Raw genomic sequence first — 9,106 nt, 5'->3', positions numbered from 1 at the left:
CCACCGCACTCCAGTCTGGGCGACAGAGTGAGACTCCAATTCAAAAAAAAAAAAAATTCACAATGAAGATAGTAGTCAACTACTGCACAGCCACACCTATTCCAAGCAGATATTGAATAAATTTTAGGACTAAATTCCTCCCTGGTTTGAAGATTATAAGCTTAATTTCTGTGGTTGCTATCCATGCCTTTACCTTGTGTAACAGACTGAATCGTATCTTCCCCATAATCATGATTGAAACCCTAACCCCGGTGTGACTATTTAGAGATAGGGACTGTAAGGGAGTAATAAAGGGTAAATGAAGTCATGAAGGTAAGGTCCTAATCTGATAGGAATAATGTCATTATAAGAAGAGGAAGAGACAGCAGAGAGGCCTCTCTCCACAGAGAAGAGGCCCTGTGATGGCACAGTGAGAAGGTGGCCACCTGCAAGCTAGTAAGAGAAGCCTCACTGGAAATTAGTAGCCTCGATGGCACCTTGATCTTGAACGTCTAGCCTCTAGAACTGTGAGAAAAAAAGTTATGTTGTTTAAACCACCCCGTCTGTGGTATCTTGTTATTGTGGCCTGAACAGCCTAATTCACCTCCTTTCTGTATTTAGTTTTGCAACACTTATATTCCATATATACATAGAACGTAAGTTGGAACTTTTTGGTGTGCTGCTGTTCTATTGCCTGGCACGTGGTAGACATGCAATAAATATTTGTTGAAAAAATGAATTACATAGACTTGCCTAGGGACAAGATATCGAAAACAAAGAAACAAAGCACTGCATTTCCTAGCATATGGTATCTTGAACCCACATAATTACATTTACCATAAGACTATTCTAGCTATTTCATCTCTTCTCCTCTCTCACTTCTCTCACCAGATTCTGTGGTCTTTGAAGGAGGGTGTCTGTCTTTATCTGAGTTCCCCCAGAAGAAGATCCTGAGACAAGTATTCCAGATGAAGGGAAGACTTATAGATGAACAGAATGGCAATTAAGGGAAGGAAAGGCAGCCAATACAGGATGTGGTATTAAGCTTGCTGCTGATGTGGGCAACTGGAGCTTAATCCTGTGGCGAAATTCTGGAAAAGGGTAAAAAACACACATGCAAATGATCCTTCCTGAAGAGTGAGGGAGCTGGGTAGATATTTACCAACGCCTGAGAGTCACTGGCCTGCCACTGTAGGAAGCAGGGTCTGCCACAGTTCCGGAAAGTCTTTGGGTACAGAGGTGTTGATCCTGGCAGCTGGAAACCTGCTGCTGAAATACATCCCAAGAACATGGATGGGGCTGATGGTGTCTGCTATAATGCTCATCCATCTGTCTGCGTAACTTAGCAGCACCTAAAAGTTTAATGATACAATATGAAATATCAGGTCTTTCCTGCTTTTTGGGCTCAGAAAGTAATGAGCCAAAATGAAGGCCTCAGAAGTTGCCTCCAAAGCAAAAGCTTTTCTCTGCCCTCCTGCCCTCCTGTCTCTCAGTCCCATTCTTCCCTGGAGGCTAGCCATAGAAACAAAAATCCCTCTTCCCGAAGGCAGGCAGTAGAATCCAGAACTCCTTTTCCCCAAAACCAGCCATGAATTCTCAAAATATTGCTTTCCCTATGTCTTTCTGTGTAAAAACTCACCATAAAAAATTCTCTGATCTACCTTGTTTGATCATAAGACTCCCATTCCAGAGGGGATCTTGCCCAATACCCAGAAGAAAGAACAAAAAGAATTTAGACAGCAAATCCTCGCTGGGTTTCCCCACTCAGCCTATTAGCATTAGATTCTGCCCTTTTTGTCCAATCATATTTCGACTTGACTTTTCACACTTTGTTGAAAGCATTAAAATGGAAAATGTATTCTATATCGGTGGGTCTTTATTCTAAAGGCTCTTATGTACACATGGTACAAAAATTTCTATGCCTCTTCTCCAATGAATCTGCCTTTTGTTAGTTGACTTTTCAGTGACATTTCAGAGGACAAAAGGGACATTTTCCCTTGGTCCCTATACTTCCTTTAACATGATCAGGAAATACAGATTTCTTACTCATCTAGAGTTGTAGAAAAATGGAGCTTTATCACTAAAGAGCAATGGAAAACAGATCTAAAAAATGCACAAAACGACTTCATCTTATATTTTTATCCACAGGTGCAAAATGTGTCCTAATTATCTACAACTATGCCTGGGGTAGGTGGGGTATGTGGGGATCAAACTTCTGGTCTGAGTGGCCCTGGTTTGACCTCTCTTTTAGGTATTGATGTTTTCTCTTAAGCTGGGTCTTGGCATTGTTTCAACCCTGGACATTATTCAATACAAGATTTTACCAAAAAAAAAAAAGTGCCTCCTTTTATTTATTTATTTTTCTTGGCTGAAGCTTTTTAAAAATGTTAATCTATAGATCCTCCTCCTCCTCCATAATTACCTTTGCCAGAGGAGTAGGAGCCAAACAATTAAACTCCCCATAGGTGTTGGGTGTAATAATTCCTCATGAATCAGAAGATTAAGCATGGCAACAACAAATGGAACAAGATGGTCTAAGCTCTGTTTTTCCCGCAGAACAGCAAATAGTTGCAAATCAAAAAGCAGTTCTCCTTAATTACCACTGTATGAAACAGTGGGCTAAAAGCAGGCTCATTTGGTAATGTTTTCTATGTGGCTTTAGCATGTACACACAGTGCAGACCTTTATGCACTGTCTAATAGACAATATTATATGCTAGGGCATATGCCGACATTCATTTTATGTTAAGATACAACTGGTACGCCCAGGACACTGGCCTCCAAGCTGTGTGTGCACTGAACTAAAGGAACAGTTTTGCTTGCTCGAGCCAGGCAAGACTATTTATACTTAAACACATTCTTTGCGACGATAACATGCCGTGCTAGGTGACAGTCCGTGAGCAGGACAGGCTGCAATCATGGGCTGTGATCTCGGGGAGTCCTGCAAGCTGTAGCTTGTAGCGAGCTTCACCAAGTTGACACATTTTCTCTCTTTCTTTACCCTAGAATCAGCTACCCTGCTGATCTGGAGGCCTTTGGGGACATGAACTCTTACAGCAGGAATCAAAGAACTGGTATAAGAAAATGAATAACACAGTCATAGTGTTTTATCCCCTCTCTTCACTCCCCAATTTAGACTGCTTGTTTATTGAAATTGGTCAAACAGTTTAATTAGCATTCCATGTTTGTTATTTCTTTAATCAAGGTTTCAAACAGAACAAGGCAACAAGCCAGGCCAGTAATGAGTCTCCTCCACCTACTCTTAAGTTAAATACTTGCTGAGATTCCCATTGGTTTCCCAGGGACGTCTCATCGCTGATGTACTTTCACTTATCATCAGGGTTATTGGGCACTGCTCATAAATGCATACTAATTGGCAGCAGGCGATGTATATATTTATGTAAATTTGCAGTTATATATAGGTACCCGTAAAACACGCATTTTTTTTTTTAAGTGAGAAGAGTTGAGTGTTTTTCTGACGGAATTTGTGAGATCGTGAAGGCCATCTCTGAGGAAAAATGATTCACAAGATCTACTGACTCATGTTTGAAAACCCATAAATTAACCTTCCTGCTTTTATAAAGTTCACTTGAGACATAATAAGTGAGATTTTTTAAATTAAAAAAAAAGTTCTCTGAAAAAGTGCTTACGTATTTAATTACTTGGGTTTCCAAAACAAGTTGAGATATTTAAAAGAAATGTCGAAGATCAGGCAAGTGGATTTCATTTTACTTCATCCAAAATACCATCCTACTTTTAATTGCAAATGTTAGGCAGCATTAAAGAAAATATGCAAATCCTAATTGCAAACAGTTTTCCTTTTAGCTTTTTTACATTTAGACTAACTGTAGTAACTATTTGAAAACCTTTTCAAATCCCACACTTAATAGAAGAAAATTTCATGCAAACAGTGAAAGAGAATTTCAAAGCAGTATGTGAGGTTGATGCTGGTTTGCCTTCAGGGGCGAGTCAAGCTAGAGAGGAGTTTATTTCTGATCTCCATACTTTGAGTATCATGATCTACTGGGGTCTTGGCAGCTCTACAAAGAATAGCAAAGGGAGCGAACATTAGTTCCTGCTGATGTGCTTGAGGTACGTATAGGCTGTGAAGTAGGAAGGGTCACATTCCACTGAATGGCTTATGTGGTCATATCCCTAACTATGTAGGTGTACTAGGCATAATAGAACAGTGGTTTTGGAAGGATTGCAGAAACTGCAGTCGAACTTCTTGCAATCAGATCCCACCTCTGCACCTTGCTGCCTGGTGACCTCCGTTTCCTCATCTGTACAATGAGGATAAAATTAGTACCTACCTCATATGATTGGAGAATCCATTTTGCTAATACATATGAAGTGAAGCCCTTATGACAACGCCTGGCATAAAGGTAGGACTATGTGCCCATTATTATGACAAGGGCTGTCACTTTTTATATGTAAACTAATGAAAGTAGCTAAACATGCCCCCGGTTGGATTTACTTTCTGGGGGTAGTATCTGTAGCTAGTGTAATGCTCTGAAAAGTGGAAGCCTGGCTGTCTGAATTCCCCTTGGTGAAAGTTGTGAGAGGCAGGCGTGTGTGGCTTCAGAGCCAGGTAGATGTGGATATGGAGACAGGCTCTACCACTCGTGGGCTTTGTGACCTTGGGACAAGTTACTTAAACTCGGTGAATCTCTGTTGTCTTTATCTATAAAGTGAAGATAATAACAGGATCCGCTTCAGAGATTCTTGTGAGGACTCAGTAATCTTGTGAGGATTTAAGTGAGATTAGGCATATAAGAAGTGTTCAACATCAGCACCTGGCACAGAGTAAGCACCAGATAATAGAGAACAGGATTTCAACCTCGGCACTGTTGACATTTTGGGTCAGGTAATTCTTTGTTGTGGGGGCTGCCCTGTACAAGGTAGAATGTTCAGTAACATCCCTGGCCTCAATCCATTAGATGCCAGTGGTATCCCACCCCTCTTGTTGTCACAACCAAAAATATCTCGACATTGCCCAGTGTCTCCTGGAGGTAAGGGGAAATTTGGCTTTGGTTGAGAATCGATAATACAGTAAGGGTGAGGCTGAAAGAGAGGAAGTGTATGAAGAAACAGACTGTTCATTTATGATTTTCCTCTTTGACAAGGCTAGCCTGTTGTCAAAAAGAAGAGGAAAGAGGAAGCATAAAGTCAGAGAAGCAGTTATTGTGTCCAGTTATTCCTAAGATCCCGCGGGCTTTTTAGAGGTCTGTAGTTACAGTGTTCAGAGATGTTTCAAATGCTTCAGAGCTCTATTCCTTCAACTAACTTTCTTCCCAATCGATGGGGGCCTCCTGAGCCCCCCTCCCTTGGTCCCAGAGAGCATCCCCTTTTAGAGAAGGGCTTGTGAAATAAAACCTGTGTCTTTTGTCTCAATTTATAAAGTGCGCTGAAAGAGTAGAATCTCTAGCCTCAGTCTTAAAGCTTGGAAGTAGGTAAGGAAATCAGGGCCGTACCTTAAATTTTTGGCCTGATTTTGTTTGATTTTGCTTGCTATTATTAATGCTTCTATGGTCCAGGCAGCTATTTATACTTCCAATGGGCCTTTCTGGTTATTCCAATGGAAACAAAGATGGAATGATTCAAAGATTTAAATAGCCAAAACCAGAGTAAAACAGTTCTATTCATATACCTGACAAATATTCATCAAGAGTTTGCCGTGTGCCAGGTACTGCCGGGGAGGTTTAGGATACATCCGGGAACAAAACAGGTAAAACTCTTTCCCTTCATGGAAATTAGCTAATCACCGTTGAAGGTCCTAAAACCCAGTTGAACAAGGATGCGCCTAAGGGCTATGACTGACCTCAAACCCTATTGATTCCTTTTTCCTCTTTCACAACCATTCTGCTATCCATTTTCTTTCTCCTCCAGACTTCCTGCCCTTAATTTGCCACACTGTGGAACAGAGATGGAGCAGGTGAGTTGAGTACAGCTTTTTGTGTGTAGCTCCTAATCTTCTTTCTGTCAGCTGCAGGCTCTCAGAATGAAAACGAGTCATCCTATCTTGATCAAAAGAGTTGTTTGCTCCTAGGTTAAGAACCTGGTTGCTAAGGCCATGGGCTCCAGGGTGCTTGAATCTCTGATTCTCACAATCACAGTTTTGAGGGTTACAAATGCGGGTGAATCCTCTCTTGGCCCACCTTTGTTACACAGCACGTGTGGGTGAGAGCCACCCTCGGTTTGTTTTTGACCTAGACTTTCTCTGCAACAGCTTCTCTTTGGTCACATAAAAAACAGTTTTGACAGAACAAAATGGAGCTCCAGTTAACAGGCCAAGCTCTGGGGCTAGGTATTCTAGACATTGGTATATTAGTCTCCAAGGAATAGCACTTATACCTGTGGAGAATGGTCCATGATTTTGGATCAAAAACTTCTACACTTCTCTGTAGGCTGGGTATTGAATGTAAGTTGGAACTGGATTAGAAAAGAAAAAGATAATTATGAAACAGGATTGAGTGCCTGTTTGCTAGCCTTCCTGTTTGTGAGAACAATTCGTGGTGATTCATCATCGGTGTGCCAAGCAATTATAGGCTGTATTGCAAAAGAAACATAAGGGAGAGACACATTTGGACCCTTTATGGAAGGCTTAGGGGCTGGAAAAAATGAGAGGCTAATAGGTGTTTGATTTTATTTTGCTTCCTAGCTTCTGGGTTTTTTTTTTCTTTTGAGTTGGAGTATCACTTTGTCACTTAGGCTGGAGTGCAGTGGCACGATCATAGTTACTGCATCCTCGACCTCCTGGGACTACAGGAACATACCACCATGCCCAGCTAATTTTTTAATTTATTGGTCTCATCATATTGTCCAGGCCGGTCTTGAATTTCTGAGCTTAGGCAATTCTCTCATCTTGACCTTCCAAAGTGTTGGGATTACAGGCGTGAGCCACCACACTACCTCTGGGCTTTTTACTGTAACAATATTTACCTGCCACAATGTGTAACCTACTATGGATAGACAATTTCTTTTAAAAACCCATATAGAGCAATGAATTTTAAAAGGCACTGATGAAGTTTTTTACTCTACATTACCCTTGACATACAAAACATGGTTCCCACCATCAAAAAGTTGTTGGCTGACTTGGAAAGATGTGTAAGTAATACTGAGTACATAGATTGATAGTTCTGTAAGTCAGTTTAAAAATATGATTTGATCATGTCATCTTAGCATCTAGTAATTAACCACATATGGCCATTTCAGCAGTCATTGAACTTGGTCCACAGATGTGCAAAACTTGGAATTATTTCCTGCAAACTTAATTAAGGGAAAGCAAGTTAGACAATCTGTAAAGAAGGGAAGTGTGTGTGTGTTTTTTTTTTCTGGGCTTTTTTCGTTCTCTGACTCATCTAATATTCCTTCTCTTGAATCTTTAAGAAGTCAGGCTTTACTTAGCTCTCTGCAGCAAAGCCAAGTGGTCTAGGTAAAGCTTATACAGATGCTAGGACATGGTTAAGTAGAGAGGGTATAAAGGGTCGTGCCCCCTGTGGGGAAGGGGCAAATCAGATTTTCAAGCTAAACAGAAATTTGCTGCAGTAATTACCCTTTATCATTAATGACAGGCAATTGCCATAGCAACTGGCTGCCACCTGTCTCTCACGTACCGACTCTGCATGCTTCGAAACAAAATAAGAGCGCACTGCCTAGTCAGTTGTGAGTTACAAGTCTAAAGTAAGAATAAAACTGTAGCTATTAAGAATTTAGCTAGTGATCTGTGTACCTCATTGTGTTCGCAAAGTATAAAGCTTAAGAAAAAATTGATTAAAAACAAACGACAGCGACCCAGGACAGTGTAATGGTTAAAGTGTAATGGCACAGCTCTGGAGTCAGAGGAGACCAAGGTTTGAACCCAAGCTTTTCCACTTACTGGCTGAGTGACCCTGGACAAATGGCTTAACCTCCCAAAGCATCATGGGGTCAAAATCACAGGCTGTTGAAAGGATTAAACTGGATAATGTTTGTTAAGCTTTTAGCCTAAGGTGAGCACTCCATCAGTGGTAGCTGAAAAGTTTTCTGCCGGGCAGCAAGGTGCACTGGGCACAAGACAAGGGCATAATACATGGTTCTTGTTGACTTAGTGAATTAGATCACTAGTCACCACTGCTCATGGAATTCAGGTCTCCAGGTTACACACTCTATAAGCTCTCTCTCCACTTTACTTTGTATGTATATAGGTTTATGCACAGAGGCATGTAGACAGCCTTTGAGTGATAGAATTTTGACCTCTACATTTGAGCAGTGTGTTCTCAGTATCAAAGAGTTCAGCAGGTCATTTACTCTTTTTAATGACACCCTATATAGACAAATCTCAGTGACAGCTGAAATTAGTTTTTCTTTTGAATCTCCTTGATTATGTCTCCAACCTCTTTAGCAATCCTCTTACCCCCTGAGTCTTGGCACTGTGCTAAGGCCAATTAGAGACGTTAACCACTCTGCCTGTAGTGGAGGCATTTTTTTTTTTCATCAGGGTGGTAAGAACATGCCAAATTTTCTTTTTCTTCGACCAATATGTCAAAGAAAACCTTCAATAACTAGAATCAGTCTTATAAGGTATGCATCCCCCTTCCCCTACTGTTTATTGTGTTGTGGTCAAATAAACTAGGATTTGTCCAATCCTAAACTGTATTCTGGTGCACAATCTAAAAATCACAAACATTCCTCCTTTAGCTGCTAGTTGACTGAATGTTGCTCTAGACATCAGTCACCTAAACCCCATCTAGGGTCATCCCTGGCACCTCCCTCTCCATCATCCAGCATGTTTGAATCCTGCAGTTTGTCTTCTTTTAAACATACTCCCACTCTTTGGTTTGCTGTCTGAACTCACTGTTTTTTCTCGGTTCAGGCCTCACTGTCTCCCTCCTGAACAGCCCACTAGCTGGTCTCTTCCTCTGCTGTTCATTTTCCACACTTCAGTTAGCCTGATTTTATAAAATGCTAATGTAATCATGTTACTGTCCTTAAAAAAAGAACTTTTAGTGGGTTTTCGTAACCTCCATGATAAAGATCTTTAGCCATCTGCTTCTGCTCACCTTTCTAGTCACATCTTCTGTCATTACAGCTTTTCTCCAGGGATACCAACCTACACCAAGCTAGTCCATGCTTCTTGCTTTTGCCTA

At 41.0% G+C, this 9,106-nt stretch overlaps 1 long non-coding RNA gene across 1 annotated transcript in view; it reads right to left on the bottom strand.

The window, feature by feature from the left end:
- The window catches only part of LOC110596069, an 8,538-nt gene extending 7,314 nt beyond the window's left edge, over positions 1-1,224 (bottom strand). The window contains exon 1 of the long non-coding RNA XR_002482238.1: positions 1,142-1,224. This is a non-coding gene — a long non-coding RNA (uncharacterized LOC110596069). The remainder of the gene's footprint in view (positions 1-1,141) is intronic.
- Between the last annotated feature and the right edge of the window lie 7,882 nt (positions 1,225-9,106).

The sequence above is a fragment of the Carlito syrichta genome, unplaced genomic scaffold (genome assembly GCF_000164805.1).
Source record: "Carlito syrichta isolate Samal-C Ts95f unplaced genomic scaffold, Tarsius_syrichta-2.0.1 Scaffold306376, whole genome shotgun sequence".
NCBI lineage: Eukaryota > Metazoa > Chordata > Mammalia > Primates > Tarsiidae > Carlito > Carlito syrichta.
Note: the sequence above shows the minus strand (reverse complement) of the source record. Positions and strands in the feature narration are given on the sequence as shown.